General features: G+C 43.0%; 15 non-coding genes across 15 annotated transcripts; all 15 read right to left on the reverse strand.

Moving 5' to 3' along the window:
- Nucleotides 1-1,030: 1,030 nt before the first annotated feature.
- trnav-uac lies at nucleotides 1,031-1,103 on the reverse strand. Its single transcript has one exon. It is a non-coding gene; the product is annotated as a tRNA-Val (tRNA).
- A 75-nt stretch (nucleotides 1,104-1,178) lies between these two features.
- On the reverse strand, nucleotides 1,179-1,251 carry trnav-aac. Its single transcript has one exon. It is a non-coding gene; the product is annotated as a tRNA-Val (tRNA).
- Nucleotides 1,252-2,130: 879 nt separating this feature from the next.
- On the reverse strand, nucleotides 2,131-2,205 carry trnav-aac. Its single transcript has one exon. It is a non-coding gene; the product is annotated as a tRNA-Val (tRNA).
- Nucleotides 2,206-8,834: 6,629 nt separating this feature from the next.
- Nucleotides 8,835-8,907, reverse strand: trnav-cac. The gene has a single exon. It is a non-coding gene; the product is annotated as a tRNA-Val (tRNA).
- Nucleotides 8,908-8,994: 87 nt separating this feature from the next.
- Nucleotides 8,995-9,067, reverse strand: trnav-aac. The gene has a single exon. It is a non-coding gene; the product is annotated as a tRNA-Val (tRNA).
- A 3,041-nt stretch (nucleotides 9,068-12,108) lies between these two features.
- Nucleotides 12,109-12,182, reverse strand: trnav-aac. The gene has a single exon. It is a non-coding gene; the product is annotated as a tRNA-Val (tRNA).
- A 1,957-nt stretch (nucleotides 12,183-14,139) lies between these two features.
- trnav-uac lies at nucleotides 14,140-14,208 on the reverse strand. The gene has a single exon. It is a non-coding gene; the product is annotated as a tRNA-Val (tRNA).
- A 3,099-nt stretch (nucleotides 14,209-17,307) lies between these two features.
- On the reverse strand, nucleotides 17,308-17,380 carry trnav-aac. Its single transcript has one exon. It is a non-coding gene; the product is annotated as a tRNA-Val (tRNA).
- A 2,330-nt stretch (nucleotides 17,381-19,710) lies between these two features.
- trnav-aac lies at nucleotides 19,711-19,783 on the reverse strand. The gene has a single exon. It is a non-coding gene; the product is annotated as a tRNA-Val (tRNA).
- A 745-nt stretch (nucleotides 19,784-20,528) lies between these two features.
- On the reverse strand, nucleotides 20,529-20,601 carry trnav-cac. The gene has a single exon. It is a non-coding gene; the product is annotated as a tRNA-Val (tRNA).
- An 89-nt stretch (nucleotides 20,602-20,690) lies between these two features.
- On the reverse strand, nucleotides 20,691-20,763 carry trnav-aac. The gene has a single exon. It is a non-coding gene; the product is annotated as a tRNA-Val (tRNA).
- Nucleotides 20,764-22,676: 1,913 nt separating this feature from the next.
- On the reverse strand, nucleotides 22,677-22,745 carry trnav-uac. Its single transcript has one exon. It is a non-coding gene; the product is annotated as a tRNA-Val (tRNA).
- An 87-nt stretch (nucleotides 22,746-22,832) lies between these two features.
- Nucleotides 22,833-22,905, reverse strand: trnav-aac. The gene has a single exon. It is a non-coding gene; the product is annotated as a tRNA-Val (tRNA).
- Nucleotides 22,906-23,644: 739 nt separating this feature from the next.
- trnav-cac lies at nucleotides 23,645-23,717 on the reverse strand. The gene has a single exon. It is a non-coding gene; the product is annotated as a tRNA-Val (tRNA).
- A 75-nt stretch (nucleotides 23,718-23,792) lies between these two features.
- Nucleotides 23,793-23,865, reverse strand: trnav-aac. The gene has a single exon. It is a non-coding gene; the product is annotated as a tRNA-Val (tRNA).
- Between the last annotated feature and the right edge of the window lie 2,001 nt (nucleotides 23,866-25,866).

Raw genomic sequence — 25,866 nt, forward strand, 5'->3', positions numbered from 1 at the left:
CAGCTTCACAGCAGATTGACAAGGCAGACTTCCAGACTTCCTTGAGTTCCTGCTTTAACCTACTCAAAGAGTAAAAGCCTTTGTAGCGTGAAAAACCATTTTATCAGGTGGCCATTTCTTTACAGAAACTACTGGCTTGTGCTGTGCTCTGTCAGGAAAAATTGGACACCTTTAAAGCAAATTGACAAGCTGCGTGAAATCCAGACACCTGTCAAGGCAGACTTCTTCCTTGAGTTCCTGCTCTAACCTACTCAGAGATAAAAGCCTTCATAGAGTGAAAAACCTTTTATCAGGGGGCCATTTCTTTACAGAAAATACTGGAGCTTGTGCTGTGCTCTGTCAGGAAAAATTGGACACCTTCACAGCAAATTGACAAGCTGCGTGAAATCCAGACATGTCAAGGCAGACTTCCTTGAGTTCCTGCTCTAACCTACTTGGAGATAAAAAAGCCTTCTTAGAGTGAAAAACCTTTTATCAGGTGGCCATTTCTTTACAGAAAATACTGGAGCTTGTGCTGTGCTCTGTCAGGAAAATTGGACAGCTTCACAGCAGATTGACAAGCAGCGTGAAATCCAACACACAGTCAAGGCAGACTTCCTTGAGTTCCTGCTCTAACCTACTTGGAGATAAAAGCCTTCTTAGAGTGAAAAACCTTTTATCAGGGGCCATTTCTTTTACAGAAAATACTGGAGCTTGTGCTGTGCTCTGTCAGGAAAATTGGACAGCTTCACAGCAGATTGACAAATCCAGATTACAATGTCAGACTTCCTTGAGTTCCTGCTCTAACCTACTTGGAGATAAAAGCCTTCTTAGAGTGAAAAACCTTTTATTTGGGGGCCATTTCTTTACAGAAAATCCTGGAGCTTGTGCTGTGCTCTGTCAGGGAAAGTTGGACAGCCTCACAGCAGATTGACAATTCAGACTTCCTTGAGTTCCTGCTCTAACCTATGTGGAGATAAAAGCCTTCTTAGCGTGAAAAACATTTTATCTGGGGGCCAAATCTCTACAGATAGCAAAAAAAGAGTGTGCCTGTTTCCACCCGGTTTCGAACCGGGGACCTTTCGCGTGTAAGGCGAACGTGATAACCACTACACTACGGAAACTTGCTCTTTTTTCTCTACCATGATTTACCTGGAACGTCGCAAAGACTTTATGAATTCTCGCAAAACAAGAAGAAATATTTCTGCTCGGTTTTGAACCGAGGGCCTTTCGCGGGTTAGGCGATCGTGATGACCACTACACTACAGAAATCCACACGTTTGCACAGAAGACCTCCTTAAGTTCACAGCAGGAGCTGCAGAACTGCTTTTTGAGAATCCACAGTGGTCATTTCTTTTGTGCTTTGTTGAAAATTACTTGGATACTAGCACAGACTCTGCTGGCCTGGCAGTTACCACAGCCTAGAGTGACTCAATATTTTTCTTCACACCTGTGTAAAGAAATGCCTTCACAGATTAGAGCGGCAGAAAAACCTTTTACCTTTGCTCTGTCAAGGAAAATTGGACAGCTTCACAGCAGATTGACAAGCTGCGTGAAATCCACACACGTGTCAAGGCAGACTTCCTTGAGTTCCTGCTTTAACCTACTCAGAGTTAAAAGCCTTGTAGCGTGAAAAACCTTTTATCAGGTGGCCATTTCTATACAGAAAATACTGGAGCTTGTGCTGTGCTCTGTCAGGGAAAATTGGACAGCTTCACAGCAGATTGACAAGGCAGACTTCTTTGAGTTCCTGCTTTAACCTACTCAGAGTTAAAAGCCTTTGTAGCGTGAAAAACCTATTATCAGGTGGCCATTTCTTTACAGAAACTACTGGAGCTTGTGCTGTGCTCTGTCAGGGAAAATTGGACAGCTTCACAGCAGATTGACAAGGCAGACTTCCTTGAGTTCCTTCTTTAACCTACTATGAGATAAAAGCCTTCTCAGAGTGAAAAACCTTTTATCTGGGGGCCATTTCTTTACAGAAAAATAAAGACTGTGCCTGTTTCACCCGTTTCAGAACCGGGGACCTTTCAGTGTGAGGAGGCGAACGTGATAACCACTACACTACTACGAAACTTGCCCTTCTTTCTCTACCATGATTTACCTGGAACGTCGCAAAGACATTAAGAATTCTCGCAAAACAAGAAGCAATGTTTCTGCTCGGTTTTGAACCGAGGACCTTTCGCGTGTTAGGCAAACGTGATGACCACTACACTACAGAAAAACTCCTGGAGCTCTACTTGTGCTCTGTCAGGAAAATTACACACCATTAGAGCAGATTGACAAGACAAGCTGCGTGAAATCCACACGCGTTTCACAGAAGACCTCCTTAAGTTCACAGCAGGAGCTGCAGAACTGCTTTTTGAGAATCCTCAGTGGTCATTTCTTTTGTGCTTTGTTGAAAATTACTTGGATACTAGCACAGACTCTGCTGGCCTGGCAGTTACCACAGCCTAGAGTGACTCAATATTTTTCTTCACACCTGTGTAAAGAAATGCCTTCACAGATTAGAGCGGCAGAAAAACCTTTTACCTTTGCTCTGTCAGGGAAAATTGGACAGCTTTACAGCAGATTGACAAGCTGCGTGAAATCCACACACACACACACACGTGTCAAGGCAGACTTCCTTGAGTTCCTGCTTTAACCTACTCAGAGTTAAAAGCCTTGTAGTGTGAAAAACCTTTTATCAGGTGGCCATTTCTTTACAGAAAGTACTGGAGCTTGTGCTGTGCTCTGTCAGGAAAATTGGACACCTTCACAGCAAATTGACAAGCTGCGTGAAATCCACACACGTGTCAAGGCAGACTTCCTTGAGTTCCTGCTTTAACCTACTCAGAGTTAAAAGCTTTTGTAGCGTGAAAAAAGCTTTATATCAGGTGGCCATTTCTTTACAGAAAATACTGGAGCTTGTGCTGTGCTCTGTCAGGAAAATTTGGACACCTTCACAGCAAATTGACAAGCTGCGTGAAATCCACACACGTGTCAATGCAGACTTCCTTGAGTTCCTGCTCTAACCTACTTGGAGATAAAAGCCTTCTTAAAGTGAAAAACCTTTTATCAGGTGGCCATTTCTTTACAGAAAATACTGGAGCTTGTGCTGTGCTCTGTCAGGGAAAATTGGACACCTTTACAGCAAATTGACAAGCTGCGTGAAATCCACACACGTGTCAAGGCAGACTTCCTTGAGTTCCTGCTCTAACCTACTTGGAGATAAAAGCCTTCTTAAAGTGAAAAACCTTTTATCAGGTGGCCATTTCTTTACAGAAAATACTGGAGCTTGTGCTGTGCTCTTTCAGAAAAAAACAGCTTGGACAGCTTCACAGCAGATTGACAAGGCAGACTTCCTTGAGTTCCTGCTTTAACCTACTCAAAGTTAAAAGCCTTTGTAGCGTGAAAAACCATTTATCAGGTGGCCATTTCTTTACAGAAACTACTGGAGCTTGTGTTGTGCTCTGTCAGGGAAAATTGGACACCTTTAAAGCAAATTGACAAGCTGCGTGAAATCCAGACACCTGTCAAGGCAGACTTCCTTGAGTTCCTGCTCTAACCTACTTCGAGATAAAAGCCTTCATAGAGTGAAAAACCTTTTATCTGGGGGCCTATTCTTTACAGAAAATACTGGAGCTTGTGCTGTGCTCTGTCAGGGAAAATTGGACACCTTCACAGCAAATTGACAAGCTGCGTGAAATCCAGACATGTGTCAAGGCAGACTTCAAGGCAGAGTTCCTGCTTCCTGCTCTAACCTACTTGGAGATAAAAGCCTTCTTAGAGTGAAAAACCTTTTATTTGGGGGCCATTTCTTTACAGAAAATACTGGAGCTTGTGCTGTGCTCTGTCAGGGAAAATTGGAAAGCTTCACAGCAGATTGACAAGGCAGACTTCCTTGAGACTTCCTTGAGTTCCTGCTCTAACCTACTTGGAGATAAAAGCCTTCTTAGAGTGAAAAACCTTTTATTTGGGGCCATTTCTTTACAGAAAATACTGGAGCTTGTGCTGTGCTCTGTCAGGGAAAATTGGACAGCTTCACAGCAGACAAGCTTGACAATTCAGACTTCCTTGAGTTCCTGCTTCTTGAGTTCCTGCTCTAACCTATGGAGATAAAAGCCTTCTTAGCGTGAAAAAATTTTTATCTGGGGCCATATCTCTACAGATAGCAAAAAAGACTGTGCCTGTTTCCACCCAGGGGAACTGGACCTTTCACGCAGTGTGAGGAGAAAACGATAACCACTACACCACTCTAAACTTGCTCTTTTTTTTCTACCATGATTTACCTGGAACGTCGCAAAGACTTTATGAATTCTCGCAAAACAAGAAGAAGAATATTTCTGCTCGGTTTTGAACCGAGGACCTTTCAGCGGTTAGGCGATCGTGATGACCACTACACTACAGAAATCCTGGACACTTGTGCTCTGTGGAAAATTACACAGAAGACCTCCTTAAATCCACAGCAGCGTTTCAGAAGACCTCCTTAAGTTCACAGCAGGAGCTGCAGAACTGCTTTTTGAGAATCCACAGTGGTCATTTCTTTTGTGCTTTGTTGAAAATTACTTGGATACTAGCACAGACTCTGCTGGCCTGGCAGTTACCACAGCCTAGAGTGACTCAATATTTTTCTTCACACCTGTGTAAAGAAATGCCTTCACAGATTAGAGCGGCAGAAAAACCTTTTACCTTTGCTCTGTCAGGGAAAATTGGACAGCTTCACAGCAGATTGACAAGCTGCGTGAAATCCACACACGTGTCAAGGCAGACTTCCTTGAGTTCCTGCTTTAACCTACTCAGAGTTAAAAGCCTTGTAGCGTGAAAAACCTTTTATCAGGTGGCCATTTCTTTACAGAAAATACTGGAGCTTGTGCTGTGCTCTGTCAGGAAAAATTGGACAGCTTCACAGCAAATTGACAAGCTTGAAATCCACACACAAAGGCAGACTTCCTTGAGTTCCTGCTTTAACCTACTCAGAGTTAAAAGCCTTTGTAGCGTGAAAAACCTTTTATCAGGTGGCCATTTCTTTACAGAAAATACTGGAGCTTGTGCTGTGCTCTGTCAGGGAAAATTGGACACCTTCACAGCAAATTGACAAGCTGCAGAAATCCACACACGTGTCAAGCAGACTTCTTCCTTGAGTTCCTGCTCTAACCTACTTGGAGATAAAAGCCTTCTTAGAGTGAAAAACCTTTTATCAGGTGGCCATTTCTTTACAGAAAATACTGGAGCTTGTGCTGTGCTCTGTCAGGGAAAAGTTGGACACCTTCACAGCAAAAATTGACAAAGCTGCGTCAGGTGTGCTTCATCCACAAATACTGGAGCTTGTGCTGTGCTCTGTCAGGAAAATTGGACACTTCAGCAGATGAGTTCCTGCTCTAGTTCCTGCTTTAACCTACTCAGAGTTAAAAGCCTTTGTAGCGTGAAAAACTTTTTTATCAGGTGGCCATTTCTTTACAGAAAATACTGGAGCTTGTGCTGTGCTCTGTCAGGAAAAATTGGACACCTTCACAGCAGATTGACAAGCTGCGTGAAATCCACAGACTCAAGGCAGACTTCCTTGAGTTCCTGCTTTAACCTACTTGAGTTAAAAGCCTTTTAGAGTGTGAAAAACCTTTTATCAGGTGGCCATTTCTTTACAGAAAATACTGGAGCTTGTGCTGTGCTCTGTCAGGAAAAATTGGACAGCTTCACAGCAGATTGACAAGCTGACTTCCTTGAGTTCCTGCTTTTGAGTTCCTGCTAACCTACTTGAGATAAAAGCCTTCTTAGAGTGAAAAACCTTTTATCTGGGGGCCATTTCTTTACAGATAGCAATAAAGCTGCTGTGCTTGTGCTTCCACCGAAAATTGACAGATTTCAAGCTTTCTCTGTCAGCTGCTTGACAATTGATGCAAGACTTCTTGATACTACAACTACACAGAACTTGCTTCTTTTCTCTAGCATGATTTACCTGGAGCGTCGCAAAGACATTAGAATTCTCAAAAAGCCTGCTGAAGCTGTGCTTCTTACTTTCTGCTCGGTTTTGAACCAAGGACTTTTTTTTGACAACAGACTTTTGAGTTAATGCTTAACCTGATGACAAAAACTACAAAACTGAGGAAATGATTTACTGAAAATACTGCTGCTTGTGCTGTGCTCTGTCAGGAAAAATTTTCACACCATTACAGCAGATTGACAAGCTTGCTGAGTGAAATCCACACAGCAATCCACGTTCTGCAGAAGACCTCCTTAAGTTCACAGCAGGAGCTGCAGAACTGCTTTTGAGAATCCTCAGTGGTCATTTCTTTTGTGCTTTGTTGAAAATTACTTGGATACTAGCACAGACTCTGCTGGCCTGGCAGTTACCACAGCCTAGAGTGACTCAATATTTTTTTTTCACACCTGTGTAAAGAAATGCCTTCACAGATTAGAGCGGCAGAAAAACCTTTTACCTTTGCTCTGTCAGGGAAAATTGGACAGCTTTCACAGCAGATTGATTGACAAGCTGCGTGAAATCCACACACGTGTCAAGGCAGACTTCCTTGAGTTCCTGCTTTAACCTACTCAGAGTTAAAAGCCTTGTAGTGTGAAAAACCTTTTATCAGGTGGCCATTTCTTTACAGAAAATACTGGAGCTTGTGCTGTGCTCTGTCAGGAAAAATTGGACACCTTCACAGCAAATTGACAAGCTGCGTGAAATCCACACACGTGTCAAGGCAGACTTCCTTGAGTTCCTGCTTTAACCTTTAACTACTCAGAGTTAAAAGCTTTTGTAGCGTGAAAAACCTTTTATCAGGTGGCCATTTCTTTACAGAAAATACTGGAGCTTGTGCTGTGCTCTGTCAGGGAAAATTGGACACCTTCACAGCAAATTGACAAGCTGCGTGAAATCCACACACGTGTCAAGGCAGACTTCCTTGAGTTCCTGCTCTAACCTACTTGGAGATAAAAGCCTTCTTAAAGTGAAAAACCTTTTATCAGGTGGCCATTTCTTTAGAAATACTGGAGCTTGTGCTGTGCTCTGTCAGGAAAATTGGACACCTTCACAGCAAATTGACAAGCTGCGTGAAATCCACACACGTGTGTCAAGGCAGACTTCCTTGAGTTCCTGCTCTAACCTACTTGGAGATAAAAGCCTTCTTAGCGTGAAAAACCTTTTTATCAGGTGGCCATTTCTTTACAGAAAATACTGGAGCTTGTGCTGTGCTCTGTCAGGAAAAATTGGACAGCTTCACAGCAGATTGACAAGCTGCGTGAAATCAGAAACCTGTCAAGGCAGACTTCCTTGAGTTCCTGCTTTAACCTTTAAGCAAAGTTAAAAGCCTTTGTAGCGTGAAAAGACCTACTTTAAAAGCCTTCAGGTGAAAAACCTTTTATCAGGTGGCCATTCTTTACAGAAAATACTGGAGCTTGTGCTGTGCTCTGTCAGGGAAAATTGGACACCTTCACAGCAAATTGACAAGCTGCGTGAAATCCAGACACCTGTCAAGGCAGACTTCCTTGAGTTCCTGCTCTAACCTACTTGGAGATAAAAGCCTTCTTAGAGTGAAAAACCTTTTATTTGGGGCCATTTCTTTACAGAAAATACTGGAGCTTGTGCTGTGCTCTGTCAGGAAAAATTGGACAAGCTTCACAGCAGATTTACAAGGCAGACTTCCTTGAGTTCCTGCTCTAACCTACTTGGAGATAAAAGCCTTCTTAGAGTGAAAAACCTTTTATTTGGGGGCCATTTCTTTACAGAAAATACTGGAGCTTGTGCTGTGCTCTGTCAGGGAAAGTTGGACAGCCTCACAGCAGATTGACAATTCAGACTTCCTTGAGTTCCTGCTCTAACCTATGTGGAGATAAAAGCCTTCTTAGCGTGAAAAACATTTTATCTGGGGGCCATTTCTCTACAGATAGCAAAAAGAGTGTGCCTGTTTCACCCTTCAGGAACCGGGGACCTTTCACGTGTGTAAGCTGACGTGATAACCACTACACTACGGAAACTTGCTCTTTTTCTCTACCATGATTTACTGGAACGTCGCAAAGACTTTATGAATTCTCGCAAAAAAAGAAGAAATGAAAAAGAAGAAATATTTCTGCTCGGTTTTGAACCGAGGGCCTTTCGCGGGTTAGGCTCTGATCGTGATGACCACTACACTACAGAAAAATCCACACGTGTTTGCACAGAAGACCTCCTTAAGTTCACAGCAGGAGCTGCAGAACTGCTTTTTGAGAATCCACAGTGGTCATTTCTTTTGTGCTTTGTTGAAAATTACTTGGATACTAGCACAGACTCTGCTGGCCTGGCAGTTACCACAGCCTAGAGTGACTCAATATTTTTCTTCACACCTGTGTAAAGAAATGCCTTCACAGATTAGAGCGGCAGAAAAACCTTTTACCTTTGCTCTGTCAAGGAAAATTGGACAGCTTCACAGCAGATTGACAAGCTGCGTGAAATCCACACACGTGTCAACACGGCAGAGACTTCCTTGAGTTCCTGCTTTAACCTACTCAGAGTTAAAAGCCTTGTAGCGTGAAAAACCTTTTATCAGGTGGCCATTTCTATACAGAAAATACTGGAGCTTGTGCTGTGCTCTGTCAGGGAAAATTGGACAGCTTCACAGCAGATTGACAAGGCAGACTTCTTTGAGTTCCTGCTTTAACCTACTCAGAGTTAAAAGCCTTTGTAGCGTGAAAAACCTATTATCAGGTGGCCATTTCTTTACAGAAACTACTGGAGCTTGTGCTGTGCTCTGTCAGGGAAAATTGGACAGCTTCACAGCAGATTGACAAGGCAGACTTCCTTGAGTTCCTTCTTTAACCTACTATGAGATAAAAGCCTTCTCAGAGTGAAAAACCTTTTATCTGGGGGCCATTTCTTTACAGATAGCAATAAAGACTGTGCCTGTTTCCACCCGGTTTCGAACCGGGGACCTTTCGCGTGTGAGGCGAACGTGATAACCACTACACTACGGAAACTTGCCCTTCTTTCTCTACCATGATTTACCTGGAACGTCGCAAAGACATTAAATTCTTCTCAAACAATTCTCGCAAAACAAGAAGCAATGTTTCTGCTCGGTTTTGAACCGAGGACCTTTCGCGTGTTAGGCGAACGTGATGACCACTACACTACAGAAACTCCTGGAGCTCTACTTGTGCTCTGTCAGGGAAAATTACACACCATTAGAGCAGATTGACAAGTTGCGTGAAATCCACACGCGTTTCACAGAAGACCTCCTTAAGTTCACAGCAGGAGCTGCAGAACTGCTTTTTGAGAATCCTCAGTGGTCATTTCTTTTTGTGCTTTGTTGAAAATTACTTGGATACTAGCACAGACTCTGCTGGCCTGGCAGTTACCACAGCCTAGAGTGACTCAATATTTTTCTTCACACCTGTGTAAAGAAATGCCTTCACAGATTAGAGCGGCAGAACAACCTTTTACCTTTGCTCTGTCAGGGAAAATTGGACAGCTTTACAGCAGATTGACAAGCTGCGTGAAATCCACACACGTGTCAAGGCAGACTTCCTTGAGTTCCTGCTTTAACCTACTCAGAGTTAAAAGCCTTGTAGTGTGAAAAACCTTTTATCAGGTGGCCATTTCTTTACAGAAAGTACTGGAGCTTGTGCTGTGCTCTGTCAGGGAAAATTGGACACCTTCACAGCAAATTGACAAGCTGCGTGAAATCCACACACACACGTCAAGGCAGACTTCCTTGAGTTCCTGCTTTAACCTACTCAGAGTTAAAAGCTTTTGTAGCGTGAAAAAGCTTTTATCAGGTGGCCATTTCTTTACAGAAAATACTGGAGCTTGTGCTGTGCTCTGTCAGGGAAAATTGGACACCTTCACAGCAAATTGACAAGCTGCGTGAAATCCACACACGTGTCAATGCAGACTTCCTTGAGTTCCTGCTCTAACCTACTTGGAGATAAAAGCCTTCTTAAAGTGAAAAACCTTTTTCCTCAGGTGGCCATTTCTTTACAGAAAATACTGGAGCTTGTGGTGTGCTCTGTCAGGGAAAATTGGACACCTTTACAGCAAATTGACAAGCTGCGTGAAATCCACACACGTGTCAAGGCAGACTTCCTTAAGTTCCTGCTCTAACCTACTTGGAGATAAAAGCCTTCTTAAAGTGAAAAACCTTTTATCAGGTGGCCATTTCTTTACAGAAAATACTGGAGCTTGTGCTGTGCTCTTTCAGGAAAAATTGGACAGCTTCACAGCAGATTGACAAGGCAGACTTCCTTGAGTTCCTGCTTTAACCTACTCAAAGTTAAAAGCCTTTGTAGCGTGAAAAACCATTTATCAGGTGGCCATTTCTTTACAGAAACTACTGGAGCTTGTGGAGCTGTGCTCTGTCAGGGAAAATTGGACACCTTTAAAGCAAATTGACAAGCTGCGTGAAATCCAGACACCTGTCAAGGCAGACTTCCTTGAGTTCCTGCTCTAACCTACTTCGAGATAAAAGCCTTCATAGAGTGAAAAACCTTTTATCTGGGGGCCTATTCTTTACAGAAAATACTGGAGCTTGTGCTGTGCTCTGTCAGGGAAAATTGGACACCTTCACAGCAAATTGACAAGCTGCGTGAAATCCAGACATGTGTCAAGGCAGACTTCCTTGAGTTCCTGCTCTAACCTACTTGGAGATAAAAGCCTTCTTAGAGTGAAAAACCTTTTATTTGGGGGCCATTTCTTTACAGAAAATACTGGAGCTTGTGCTGTGCTCTGTCAGGGAAAATTGGAAAGCTTCACAGCAGATTTACAAGGCAGACTTCCTTGAGTTCCTGCTCTAACCTACTTGGAGATAAAAGCCTTCTTAGAGTGAAAAACCTTTTATTTGGGGGCCATTTCTTTACAGAAAATCCTGGAGCTTGTGCTGTGCTCTGTCAGGGAAAGTTGGACAGCCTCACAGCAGATTGACAATTCAGACTTCACAGCTTGAGACTCCTGCTGCTAACCTATGTGGAGATAAAAAAGCCTTCTTAGCGTGAAAAACATTTTATCTGGGGGCATATTTCTACAGATAGCAAAAAAAGAGTGTGTCCTGTTTCCACCCGGTTTCAACCGGGGACCTTTCGCGTGTAAAGCGTGATAACCACTACACTACTTGCTGAAACTTACTTGATTTTTTCTCTACCATGATTTACCTGGAACGTCGCAAAGACTTTATGAATTCTCGCAAAACAAGAAGAAATATTTCTGCTCAGTTTTGAACCGAGGGCCTTTCGCGGGTTAGGCGATCGTGATGACCACTACACTACAGAAATCCACACGTGTTGCACAGAAGACCTCCTTAAGTTCACAGCAGGAGCTGCAGAACTGCTTTTTGAGAATCCACAGTGGTCATTTCTTTTGTGCTTTGTTGAAAATTACTTGGATACTAGCACAGACTCTGCTGGCCTGGCAGTTACCACAGCCTAGAGTGACTCAATATTTTTCTTCACACCTGTGTAAAGAAATGCCTTCACAGATTAGAGCGGCAGAAAAACCTTTTACCTTTGCTCTGTCAAGGAAAATTGGACAGCTTCACAGCAGATTGACAAGCTGCGTGAAATCCACACACGTGTCAAGGCAGACTTGTCTTGAGACTCCTTGAGTTCCTGCTTTAACCTACTCAGAGTTAAAAGCCTTGTAGCGTGAAAAACCTTTTATCAGGTGGCCATTTCTATACAGAAAATACTGGAGCTTGTGCTGTGCTCTGTCAGGAAAATTGGACAGCTTCACAGCAGATTGACAAGGCAGACTTCTTTGAGTTCCTTGAGTTCCTGCTTTAACCTACTCAGAGTTAAAAGCCTTTGTAGCGTGAAAAACCTATTATCAGGTGGCCATTTCTTTACAGAAACTACTGGAGCTTGTGCTGTGCTCTGTCAGGAAAATTGGACAGCTTCACAGCAGATTGACAAGGCAGACTTCCTTGAGTTCCTTGAGTTCCTTTTAACCTACTATGAGATAAAAGCCTTCTCAGAGTGAAAAACCTTTTATCTGGGGGCCATTTCTTTACAGATAGCAATAAAGACTGTGCTGTGTTTCCACCCGGTTCAGACCGGGACCTTTCGCGTGTGAGACGAACGTGATAACCACTACACTACTGGAACTTGAAACTTGCCTCCTTTCTCTACTTTGACCATGATTTACCTGGAACGTCGCAAAGACATTAAGAATTCTCGCAAAACAAGAAGCAATGTTTCTGCTCGGTTTTGAACCGAGGACCTTTACGCGTGTTAGGCAAACATGATGACCACTACACTACAGAAACTCCTGGAGCTCTTGTGTGCTCTGTCAGGGAAAATTACACACCATTAGAGCAGATTGACAAGTTGCGTGAAATCCACACGCGTTTCACAGAAGACCTCCTTAAGTTCACAGCAGGAGCTGCAGAACTGCTTTTGAGAATCCTCAGTGGTCATTTCTTTTGTGCTTTGTTGAAAATTACTTGGATACTAGCACAGACTCTGCTGGCCTGGCAGTTACCACAGCCTAGAGTGACTCAATATTTTTCTTCACACCTGTGTAAAGAAATGCCTTCACAGATTAGAGCGGCAGAAAAACCTTTTACCTTTGCTCTGTCAGGGAAAATTGGACAGCTTTACAGCAGATTGACAAGCTGCTGCGGAAATCCACACACGTGTCAAGGCAGACTTCCTTGAGTTCCTGCTTTAACCTACTCAGAGTTAAAAGCCTTGTAGTGTGAAAAACCTTTTATCAGGTGGCCATTTCTTTACAGAAAATACTGGAGCTTGTGCTGTGCTCTGTCAGGGAAAATTGGACACCTTCACAGCAAATTGACAAGCTGCGTGAAATCCACACACGTGTCAAGGCAGACTTCCTTGAGTTCCTGCTTTAACCTACTCAGAGTTAAAAGCTTTTGTAGCGTGAAAAACCTTTTATCAGGTGGCCATTTCTTTACAGAAAATACTGGAGCTTGTGCTGTGCTCTGTCAGGGAAAATTGGACACCTTCACAGCAAATTGACAAGCTGCGTGAAATCCACACACGTGTCAAAGCAGACTTCCTTGAGTTCCTGCTCTAACCTACTTGGAGATAAAAGCCTTCTTAAAGTGAAAAACCTTTTATCAGGTGGCCATTTCTTTACAGAAAATACTGGAGACTTGCTGAAATCCACACACGTGTCAAGGCAGACTTCCTTGAGTTCCTGCTCTAACCTACTTGGAGATAAAAGCCTTCTTAAAGTGAAAAACCTTTTATCAGGTGGCCATTTCTTTACAGAAAATACTGGAGCTTGTGCTACCTTTGTGCAAATTGACTGTCAGGAAAAAGATAAAAGCCTTCTTAAAGTGAAAAGCTTTATCAGGACTTTTTTTACAGAAAATACTGGAGCTTGTGCAAGCTTTCAGGAATTGACAGCTTCACAGCAGATTGACAAGGCAGACTTCCTTGAGTTCCTGCTTTAACCTACTCAAAGTTAAAAGCCTTTGTAGCGTGAAAAACCATTTATCAGGTGGCCATTTCTTTACAGAAACTACTGGAGCTTGTGTTGTGCTCTGTCAGGAAAATTGGACACCTTTAAAGCAAATTGACAAGCTGCGTGAAAATCCAGACACCTGTCAAGGCAGACTTCCTTGAGTTCCTGCTCTAACCTACTTCGAGATAAAAGCCTTCATAGAGTGAAAAACCTTTTATCTGGGGCCTATTTCTTTACAGAAAATACTGGAGCTTGTGCTGTGCTCTGTCAGGAAAAATTGGACACCTTCACAGCAAATTGACAAGCTGCGTGAAATCCAGACATGTGTGTCAAGGCAGACTTCCTTGAGTTCCTGCTCTAACCTACTTGGAGATAAAAGCCTTCTTAGAGTGAAAAACCTTTTATTTGGGGGCCCATTTCTTTACAGAAAATACTGGAGCTTGTGCTGTGCTCTGTCAGGAAAATTGGAAAGCTTCACAGCAGATTGAAAGGCAGACTTCCTTGAGTTCCTGCTCTAACCTGAGTTGGAGATAAAAGCCTTCTTAGAGTGAAAAACCTTTAGAGTGAAAAACCTTTTATTTGGGGGCCATTTCTTTACAGAAAATACTGGAGCTTGTGCTGTGCTCTGTCAGGAAAGTTGGACAGCCTCACAGCAGATTGACAATTCAGACTTCCTTGAGTTCCTGCTCTAACCTATGTGAGATAAAAGCCTTCTTAGCGTGAAAAAAAAAGCTTCTTAGCGTGAAAAACATTTGGGGGCCATATCTCAGATAGCAGCAAAAAAGTGTGCCTGTTTCCACCCGGTTTCGAACCGGGGACCTTTCGCGTGTAAGGCGAACGTGATAACCACTACACTACACTACGAACTTGCTTGCTTTTTTCTCTACCATGATTTACCTGGAGCGTCGCAAAGACTTTATGATTCTCGCAAAACAAGAAGAAATATTTCTGCTCGGTTTTGAACCGAGGGCCTTTTCGCGGTTAGGATCGTGATGACCACTACACTACAGAAACTACACTTCCTTGAGTTCCTGCTTTAACCTGTTGCAGGAAAACACACCAGATTGACAAGTTCACAGAAATCCACACGCAGTTTCTGAAGACTCCTTAAGTTCACAGCAGGAGCTGCAGAACTGCTTTTTGAGAATCCACAGTGGTCATTTCTTTTGTGCTTTGTTGAAAATTACTTGGATACTAGCACAGACTCTGCTGGCCTGGCAGTTACCACAGCCTAGAGTGACTCAATATTTTTCTTCACACCTGTGTAAAGAAATGCCTTCACAGATTAGAGCGGCAGAAAAACCTTTTACCTTTGCTCTGTCAGGAAAAAATTGGACAGCTTCACAGCAGATTGACAAGCTGCGTGAAATCCACACACGTGTCAAGGCAGACTTCCTTGAGTTCCTGCTTTAACCTACTCAGAGTTAAAAGCCTTGTAGCGTGAAAAACCTTTTATCAGGTGGCCATTTCTTTACAGAAAATACTGGAGCTTGTGCTGTGCTCTGTCAGGGAAAATTGGACACCTTCACAGCAGATTGACAAGCTGCGTGAAATCCACACACGACAAGGCAGACTTCCTTGAGTTCCTGCTTTAACCTACTCAGAGTTAAAAGCCTTTGTAGCGTGAAAAACCTTTTATCAGGTGGCCATTTCTTTACAGAAAATACTGGAGCTTGTGCTGTGCTCTGTCAGGAAAATTGGACACCTTCACAGCAGATTGACAAGCTGCGTGAAATCAGACACACGTGTCAAGGCAGACTTCCTGAGTTCCTGCTTAACCTACTAAGAGATAAAAAGCTTTCTTAGAGTGAAAAACCTTTTATCAGGTGGCCATTTCTTTAGATTGACAGAAAATACTGGAGCTTGTGCTGTGCTCTGTCAGGAAAATTGGGTGGCACTTTGACAGAAACTGGAGCTGGAGCTTGTGCTGTGCTCTGTCAGGAAAAATTGGACAGCTTTGACAAGCAGATTGACAAGGCAGACTTCCTTGAGTTCCTGCTTTAACCTACTTGAGATAAAAGCCTTCTTAGAGTGAAAACCTTTTATCTGGGGGCCATTTCTTTACAGATAAATAAAGACTGTGCTGCTGTTTCTGTCAGGAAAAAAATGGACACCTTTCAGCAGATTGACAGCTGCGTGAAACCACTTCACTCACGGAAGACTTCCTGAGTTCTTTTCTTTCTCTGCTTTCTGTATGATTTACCTGGAACGTCTTGTAAGACATTAAGAAAATCTCTTAAAAACAAGAAGCAATGTTTCTGCTCGGTTTTGAACCGAGGACCTTTCTTTGTTAGGCAAAAACTGTGATGACCACTTTTACAGAAACTCCTGGAGCTCTACTTGTGCTCTGTGAGGAAAATTACACACCATTAGAGCAGATTGACAAGTTGCTCTGTGAAATCCACACACAAGACAAGACTTCAGAAGACCCTGCTTAACCTTCAGGATTAGAGCTTCCTTAGCAGAACTGCTTTTTCAGAATTTCTTTACAGAAAATCACTTTCTTTTGTGCAGAACTTGCTTTGAGAAAAAAGTGGTCACTTCTTTTGTGCTTTGCACAGAATTACTGACTGGACAGACTCTGCTGGCCTGGCAGTTACCACAGCCTAGAGTGACTCAATATTTTGCTCTAACTACTTGGAGAGAAAAGCCTTTTGTTAAAAAAAACCTTTTACAGATTAGAATTTCTTTACAGAAAAACCTGGAGCTTTTGCTTGCTGCTCTGTCAGGGAAAATTGGACAGCTTTACAGCAGATTGACAAGCTGCGTGAAATCCACACACGTGTCAAGGCAGACTTCCTTGAGTTCCTGCTGCTAACCTACTCAGAGAGAAAAGCCTTGTAGTGTGAAAAACCTTTTATCAGGTGGCCATTTCTTTACAGAAAATACTGGAGCTTGTGCTGTGCTCTGTCAGGAAAATTGGACACCTTCACAGCAAATTGACAAGCTGCGTGAAATCCACACACGTGTCAAGGCAGACTTCCTTGAGTTCCTGCTTTAACCTACTCAGAGTTAAAAGCTTTTGTAGCGTGAAAAAACCTTTTATCAGGTGGCCATTTCTTTACAGAAAATACTGGAGCTTGTGCTGTGCTCTGTCAGGAAAAATTGGACACCTTCACAGCAAATTCAAGCTGCGTGAAATCCACACACGTGTCAAGGCAGACTTCCTTGAGTTCCTGCTCTAACCTACTTGGAGATAAAAGCCTTCTTAGAGTGAAAAACCTTTTATCAGGTGGCCATTCCTTTACAGAAAATACTGGAGCTTGTGCTGTGCTCTGTCAGGGAAAATTGGACAGCTTCACAGCAGGATTGACAAGACAAGCTGCGTGAAATCCACACACGTGTCAAGGCAGACTTCCTTGAGTTCCTGCTTTAACCTACTCAGAGATAAAAGCCTTTGTAGCGTGAAAAACCTTTTATCAGGTGGCCATTTCTTTACAGAAAATACTGGAGCTTGTGCTGTGCTCTGTCAGGAAAATTGGACAGCTTCACAGCAGATTGACAAGCTGCGCAGACAGACTTCCTTGAGTTCCTGCTTTAACCTACTCAGAGATAAAAGCCTTTTAGCGTGAAAAACCTTTTATCAGGTGGCCATTTCTTTACAGAAAATACTGGAGCTTGTGCTGTGCTCTGTCAGGGAAAATTGGACAGCTTCAAGCAGATTGAGCAGATTGACAAGGCAGACTTCCTTGAGTTCCTTCTTTAACCTACTATGAAAGCCTTCTTAAAAAAACCTTCTCAGAGTGAAAAACCTTTTATCTCTGTCAGGGCCATTTCTTTACAGATAGCAATAAAGACTGTGCCTGTTTCCACCCGGTTTCGAACCGGGGACCTTTCAGCGTGTGAGGCTGTGCTGCATTGATAACCACTACACTACGGAAACTTGCTTTTTTTCTCTACCATGATTTACCTGGAACGTCGCAAAGACATTAAGAATTCTCGCAAAAAACAAGAAGCAATGTTTCTGCTCGGTTTTGAACCGAGGACCTTTCGCGTGTTAGGCAAACGTGATGACCACTACACTACAGAAACTCCTGGAGCTCTACTTGTGCTCTGTCAGGAAAATTACACACCATTAGAGCAGATTGACAAGTTGCGTGAAATCCACACGCGTTTCACAGAAGACCTCCTTAAGTTCACAGCAGGAGCTGCAGAACTGCTTTTGAGAATCCTCAGTGGTCATTTCTTTTGTGCTTTGTTGAAAATTACTTGGATACTAGCACAGACTCTGCTGGCCTGGCAGTTACCACAGCCTAGAGTGACTCAATATTTTTCTTCACACCTGTGTAAAGAAATGCCTTCACAGATTAGAGCGGCAGAAAAACCTTTTACCTTTGCTCTGTCAGGGAAAATTGGACAGCTTTACAGCAGATTGACAAGCTGCGTGAAATCCACACACACGTGTCAAGGCAGACTTCCTTGAGTTCCTGCTTTAACCTACTCAGAGTTAAAAGCCTTGTAGTGTGAAAAACCTTTTTTATCAGGTGGCCATTTCTTTACAGAAAATACTGGAGCTTGTGCTGTGCTCTGTCAGGAAAATTGGACACCTTCACAGCAAATTGACAAGCTGCGTGAAAAATCCACACACGTGTCAAGGCAGACTTCCTTGAGTTCCTGCTTTAACCTACTCAGAGTTAAAAGCTTTTTTAACCTAGCGTGAAAAAAAAACCTTTTATCAGGTGGTGCCATTTCTTTACAGAAAATACTGGAGCTTGTGCTGTGCTCTGTCAGGAAAATTGGACACCTTCACAGCAAATTGACAAGCTGCGTGAAATCCACACACGTGTCAATGCAGACTTCCTTGAGTTCCTGCTCTAACCTACTTGGAGATAAAAGCCTTCTTAAAGTGAAAAACCTTTTATCAGGTGGCCATTTCTTTACAGAAAATACTGGAGCTTGTGCTGTGCTCTGTCAGGGAAAATTGGACACCTTTACAGCAAATTGACAAGCTGCGTGAAATCCACACACGTGTCAAGGCAGACTTCCTTAAGTTCCTGCTCTAACCTACTTGGAGATAAAAGCCTTCTTAAAGTGAAAAACCTTTTATCAGGTGGCCATTTCTTTACAGAAAATACTGGAGCTTGTGCTGTGCTCTGTCAGGGAAAATTGGACAGCAAATTGACAAGCAGAAATGACAAGGCAGACAGACTTTGAGTTCCTGCTTTAACCTACTCAAAGTTAAAAGCCTTTGTAGCGTGAAAAACCATTTATCAGGTGGCCATTTCTTTACAGAAACTACTGGAGCTTGTGTTGTGCTCTGTCAGGGAAAATTGGACACCTTTAAAGCAAATTGACAAGCTGCGTGAAATCCAGACACCTGTCAAGGCAGACTTCCTTGAGTTCCTGCTCTAACCTACTTGGAGATAAAAGCCTTCATAGAGTGAAAAAAACTTTATCAGGTGGCCATTTCTTTACAGAAAATACTGGAGCTTGTGCTGTGCTCTGTCAGGGAAAATTGGACACCTTCACAGCAAATTGACAAGCTGCAAGACACTGTCAAGGCAAAGTTCCTGACTGCCTTCACAGAGGTGGCTTCCTTTAGAAAATTCCTGCTGTGCTCTGTCACCTTGACAGATTTAAAGCAAGAGACTTCTTGAGTTCCTGCTTAACCTACCTTTTAAAAGCCTTCAGAGTGAAAAACCTTTTATCAGGTGGCCATTTCTTTACAGAAAATACTGGAGCTTGTGCTGTGCTCTGTCTCTCTGGAAAAATTGGACACCTTCACAGCAATGCAAGCTGAGTGAAAAACCTTAGAGTGAAAAACAGACTTCCTTTGAGTCCTTTTAACCTAGAGAGATAAAAGCCTTGTAGCTGTGTGAAAACTTTTATCAGGGGGCCATTTCTTTACAGAAAATACTGGAGCTTGTGCTGTGCTCTGTCAGGAAAAATGGACAAGCTTCACAGCAGATTTACAAGGCAGAAATTCCAGACAGTTCAGACTTCCTTGAGTTCCTGCTCTAACCTACTTGGAGATAAAAGCCTTCTTAGAGTGAAAAACCTTTTATTTGGGGCCATTTCTTTACAGAAAATACTGGAGCTTGTGCTGTGCTCTGTCAGGGAAAGTTGGACAGCCTCACAGCAGATTGACAATTCAGACTTCCTTGAGTTCCTGCTCTAACCTATGTGGAGATAAAAGCCTTCTTAGCGTGAGAAAAAGCCTTCTTTGAAAAACATTTTATCTGGGGCCATATCTCTACAGATAGCAAAAAAACTGTGCCTGTTTCCACCCGGTTTCAACCGGGGACCTTTCGCGTGTAAGAACGTGATAACCACTACACTACGGAAACTTGCTCTTTTTTCTCTACCATGATTTACCTGGAACGTCGCAAAGACTTTATGAATTCTCGCAAAACAAGAAGAAATATTTCTGCTCGGTTTTGAACCGAGGGCCTTTCGCGGGTTAGGCGATCGTGATGACCACTACACTACAGAAATCCACACGTGTTGCACACACTGAAGACCTCCTTAAGTTCACAGCAGGAGCTGCAGAACTGCTTTTGAGAATCCACAGTGGTCATTTCTTTTGTGCTTTGTTGAAAATTACTTGGATACTAGCACAGACTCTGCTGGCCTGGCAGTTACCACAGCCTAGAGTGACTCAATATTTTTCTTCACACCTGTGTAAAGAAATGCCTTCACAGATTAGAGCGGCAGAAAAACCTTTTACCTTTGCTCTGTCAAGGAAAATTGGACAGCTTCACAGCAGATTGACAAGCTGCGTGAAATCCACACACGTGTCAAGGCAGACTTCCTTGAGTTCCTGCTTTAACCTACTCAGAGTTAAAAGCCTTGTAGCGTGAAAAACCTTTTATCAGGTGGCCATTTCTATACAGAAAATACTGGAGCTTGTGCTGTGCTCTGTCAGGGAAAAATTGGACAGCTTCAGCAGCAGATTGACAAGGCAGACTTCTTCCTTGAGTTCCTGCTTTAACCTACTCAGAGTTAAAAGCCTTTGTAGCGTGAAAAACCTATTATCATCAGGTGGCCATTTCTTTACAGAAACTACTGGAGCTTGTGCTGTGCTCTGTCAGGAAAATTGGACAGCTTCACAGCAGATTGACAAGGCAGACTTCCTTGAGTTCCTTCTTTCCTGCCTAACTACTGAGATAAAAGCCTTCTCAGAGTGAAAAACCTTTTATCTGGGGGCCATTTCTTTACAGATAGCAATAAAGACTGTGCCTGTTTCCACCCGGTTTCGAACCGGGGACCTTTCGCGTGTGAGGCGAACGTGATAATAACCACTACACTACCACTACACTACGGAAACTTGCCCTTCTTTCTCTACCATGATTTACCTGGAACGTCGCAAAGACATTAAGAATTCTCGCAAAACAAGAAGCAATGTTTCTGCTCGGTTTTGAACCGAGGACCTTTCGCGTGTTAGGCGAACGTGATGACCACTACACTACAGAAACTCCTGGAGCTCTACTTGTGCTCTGTCAGGAAAATTACACACCATTAGAGCAGATTGACAAGTTGCGTGAAATCCAATCCACGCGTTTCACAGAAGACCTCCTTAAGTTCACAGCAGGAGCTGCAGAACTGCTTTTGAGAATCCTCAGTGGTCATTTCTTTTGTGCTTTGTTGAAAATTACTTGGATACTAGCACAGACTCTGCTGGCCTGGCAGTTACCACAGCCTAGAGTGACTCAATATTTTTCTTCACACCTGTGTAAAGAAATGCCTTCACAGATTAGAGCGGCAGAAAAACCTTTTACCTTTGCTCTGTCAGGGAAAATTGGACAGCTTTACAGCAGCTTTACAGCAGATTGAAGCTGCGTGAAATCCACACACGTGTCAAGGCAGACTTCCTTGAGTTCCTGCTTTAACCTACTCAGAGTTAAAAGCCTTGTAGTGTGAAAAAAACTTTTATCAGGTGGCCATTTCTTTACAGAAAGTACTGGAGCTTGTGCTGTGCTCTGTCAGGAAAATTGGACACCTTCACAGCAAATTGACAAGCTGCGTGAAATCCACACACGTGTCAAGGCAGACTTCCTTGAGTTCCTGCTTTAACCTACTCAGAGTTAAAAGCTTTTGTAGCGTGAAAAAAGCTTTTATCAGGTGGCCATTTCTTTACAGAAAATACTGGAGCTTGTGCTGTGCTCTGTCAGGAAAATTGGACACCTTCACAGCAAATTGACAAGCTGCGTGAAATCCACACACGTGTCAATGCAGACTTCCTTGAGTTCCTGCTCTAACCTACTTGGAGATAAAAGCCTTCTTAAAGTGAAAAAAACTTTTTATCAGGTGGCCATTTCTTTACAGAAAATACTGGAGCTTGTGGTGTGCTCTGTCAGGGAAAATTGGACACCTTTACAGCAAATTGACAAGCTGCGTGAAATCCACACACGTGTCAAGGCAGACTTCCTTAAGTTCCTGCTCTAACCTACTTGGAGATAAAAGCCTTCTTAAAGTGAAAAACCTTTTATCAGGTGGCCATTTCTTTACAGAAAATACTGGAGCTTGTGCTGTGCTCTTTCAGGAAAAATTGGACAGCTTCACAGCAGATTGACAAGGCAGACTGACAAGGCTTCCTTGAGTTCCTGCTTTAACCTACTCAAAGTTAAAAGCCTTTGTAGCGTGAAAAACCATTTATCAGGTGGCCATTTCTTTACAGAAACTACTGGAGCTTGTGTTGTGCTCTGTCAGGGAAAATTGGACACCTTTAAAGCAAATTGACAAGCTGCGTGAAATCCAGACACCTGTCAACACCTGTCAGACTTCCTTGAGTTCCTGCTCTAACCTACTTCGAGATAAAAGCCTTCATAGAGTGAAAAAAAACTTTTTATCTGCCTATTCTTTACAGAAAATACTGGAGCTTGTGCTGTGCTCTGTCAGGGAAAATTGGACACCTTCACAGCAAATTGACAAGCTGCGTGAAATCCAGACATGTGTCAAGGCAGACTTCCTTGAGTTCCTGCTCTAACCTACTTGGAGATAAAAGCCTTCTTAGAGTGAAAAACCTTTTATTTGGGGGCCATTTCTTTACAGAAAATACTGGAGCTTGTGCTGTGCTCTGTCAGGGAAAATTGGAAAGCTTCACAGCAGATTTACAAGGCAGACTTCCTTGAGTTCCTGCTCTAACCTACTTGGAGATAAAAGCCTTCTTAGAGTGAAAAACCTTTTATTTGGGGGCCATTTCTTTACAGAAAATACTGGAGCTTGTGCTGTGCTCTGTCAGGGAAAGTTGGACAGCCTCACAGCAGATTGACAATTCAGACTTCCTTGAGTTCCTGCTCTAACCTATGTGGAGATAAAAGCCTTCTTAGCGTGAAAAACATTTTATCTGGGGGCCAAATCTCTACAGATAGCAAAAAAAGAGTGTGCCTGTTTCCACCCGGTTTCGAACCGGGGACCTTTCGCGTGTAAGGCGAACGTGATAACCACTACACTACACTTTTTCTACAAACTTGCTCTTTTTCTCTACTTTGATTTACCTGGAACGTCGCAAAGACTTTATGAATTCTCTTTTATCAAGAAGAAATATTTCTGCTCGGTTTTGAACCGAGGGCCTTTCGCGGGTTAGGCGATCGTGATGACCACTACACTACAGAAATCCACACGTGTTGCACAGAAGACCTCCTTAAGTTCACAGCAGGAGCTGCAGAACTGCTTTTTGAGAATCCACAGTGGTCATTTCTTTTGTGCTTTGTTGAAAATTACTTGGATACTAGCACAGACTCTGCTGGCCTGGCAGTTACCACAGCCTAGAGTGACTCAATATTTTTCTTCACACCTGTGTAAAGAAATGCCTTCACAGATTAGAGCGGCAGAAAAACCTTTTACCTTTGCTCTGTCAGGGAACTTGGACAGCTTGGACAGCTTCACAGCAGATTGACAAGCTGCGTGAAATCCACACACGTGTCAAGGCAGACTTCCTTGAGTTCCTGCTTTAACCTACTCAGAGTTAAAAGCCTTGTAGCGTGAAAAACCTTTTATCAGGTGGCCATTTCTATACAGAAAATACTGGAGCTTGTGCTGTGCTCTGTCAGGGAAAATTGGACAGCTTCACAGCAGATTGACAAGGCAGACTTCTTTGAGTTCCTGCTTTAACCTACTCAGAGTTAAAAGCCTTTGTAGCGTGAAAAACCTATTATCAGGTGGCCATTTCTTTACAGAAACTACTGGAGCTTGTGCTGTGCTCTGTCAGGGAAAATTGGACAGCTTCACAGCAGATTGACAAGGCAGACTTCCTTGAGTTCCTTCTTTAACCTACTATGAGATAAAAGCCTTCTCAGAGTGAAAAACCTTTTATCTGGGGGCCATTTCTTTACAGATAGCAATAAAGACTGTGCCTGTTTCCACCCGGTTTCGAACCGGGGACCTTTCGCGTGTGAGGCGAACGTGATAACCACTACACTACGGAAACTTGCCCTTCTTTCTCTACCATGATTTACCTGGAACGTCGCAAAGACATTAAGAATTCTCGCAAAACAAGAAGCAATGTTTCTGCTCGGTTTTGAACCGAGGACCTTTCGCGTGTTAGGCAAACGTGATGACCACTACACTACAGAAACTCCTGGAGCTCTACTTGTGCTCTGTCAGGGAAAATTACACACCATTAGAGCAGATTGACAAGTTGCGTGAAATCCACACGCGTTTCACAGAAGACCTCCTTAAGTTCACAGCAGGAGCTGCAGAACTGCTTTTTGAGAATCCTCAGTGGTCATTTCTTTTGTGCTTTGTTGAAAATTACTTGGATACTAGCACAGACTCTGCTGGCCTGGCAGTTACCACAGCCTAGAGTGACTCAATATTTTTCTTCACACCTGTGTAAAGAAATGCCTTCACAGATTAGAGCGGCAGAAAAACCTTTTACCTTTGCTCTGTCAGGGAAAATTGGACAGCTTTACAGCAGATTGACAAGCTGCGTGAAATCCACACACACAGACTTCCTGTCAAGGCAGACTTCCTTGAGTTCCTGCTTTAACCTACTCAGAGTTAAAAGCCTTGTAGTGTGAAAAACCTTTTATCAGGTGGCCATTTCTTTACAGAAAGTACTGGAGCTTGTGCTGTGCTCTGTCAGGAAAATTGGACACCTTCACAGCAAATTGACAAGCTGCGTGAAATCCACACACGTGTCAAGGCAGACTTCCTTGAGTTCCTGCTTTAACCTACTCAGAGTTAAAAGCTTTTGTAGCGTGAAAAACCTTTTATCAGGTGGCCATTTCTTTACAGAAAATACTGGAGCTTGTGCTGTGCTCTGTCAGGGAAAATTGGACACCTTCACAGCAAATTGACAAGCTGCGTGAAATCCACACACGTGTCAATGCAGACTTCCTTGAGTTCCTGCTCTAACCTACTTGGAGATAAAAGCCTTCTTAAAGTGAAAAACCTTTTATCAGGTGGCCATTTCTTTACAGAAAATACTGGAGCTTGTGCTGTGCTCTGTCAGGGAAAATTGGACACCTTTACAGCAAATTGACAAGCTGCGTGAAATCCACACACGTGTCAAGGCAGACTTCCTTAAGTTCCTGCTCTAACCTACTTGGAGATAAAAGCCTTCTTAAAGTGAAAAACCTTTTATCAGGTGGCCATTTCTTTACAGAAAATACTGGAGCTTGTGCTGTGCTCTTTCAGGAAAAATTGGACAGCTTCACAGCAGATTGACAAGGCAGACTTCAAGGCTTCCTTGAGTTCCTGCTTTAACCTACTCAAAGTTAAAAGCCTTTGTAGCGTGAAAAACCATTTATCAGGTGGCCATTTCTTTACAGAAACTACTGGAGCTTGTGTTGTGCTCTGTCAGGGAAAATTGGACACCTTTAAAGCAAATTGACAAGCTGCGTGAAATCCAGACACCTGTCAAGGCAGACTTCCTTGAGTTCCTGCTCTAACCTACTTCTTCATAAAAGCCTTCATAGAGTGAAAAACCTTTTATCTGGGGGCCTATTCTTTACAGAAAATACTGGAGCTTGTGCTGTGCTCTGTCAGGGAAAATTGGACACCTTCACAGCAAATTGACAAGCTGCGTGAAATCCAGACATGTGTCAAGGCAGACTTCCTTGAGTTCCTGCTCTAACCTACTTGGAGATAAAAGCCTTCTTAGAGTGAAAAACCTTTTATTTGGGGCCATTTCTTTACAGAAAATACTGGAGCTTGTGCTGTGCTCTGTCAGGGAAAATTGGAAAGCTTCACAGCAGATTTACAAGGCAGACTTCCTTGAGTTCCTGCTCTAACCTACTTGGAGATAAAAGCCTTCTTAGAGTGAAAAACCTTTTATTTGGGGCCATTTCTTTACAGAAAATACTGGAGCTTGTGCTGTGCTCTGTCAGGGAAAGTTGGACAGCCTCACAGCAGATTGACAATTCAGACTTCCTTCCTTGAGTTCCTGCTCTACAACCTACTCTGAGATAAAAGCCTTCTTAGCGTGAAAAACATTTTATCTGGGGGCCATCTCTACAGATAGCAAAAAGAGTGTGTGTGCTGTGTCCACCCGGTTTTGAACCGGGGACCTTTCAGCGTGTGTTTTGCGTGATGACCACTACACTACAGGAAACTTGCTCTTTTTCTCTACCATG

Source organism: Puntigrus tetrazona, unplaced genomic scaffold, assembly GCF_018831695.1.
Source record: "Puntigrus tetrazona isolate hp1 unplaced genomic scaffold, ASM1883169v1 S000000499, whole genome shotgun sequence".
In the NCBI taxonomy this organism is placed as follows: Eukaryota; Metazoa; Chordata; class Actinopteri; order Cypriniformes; family Cyprinidae; genus Puntigrus; species Puntigrus tetrazona.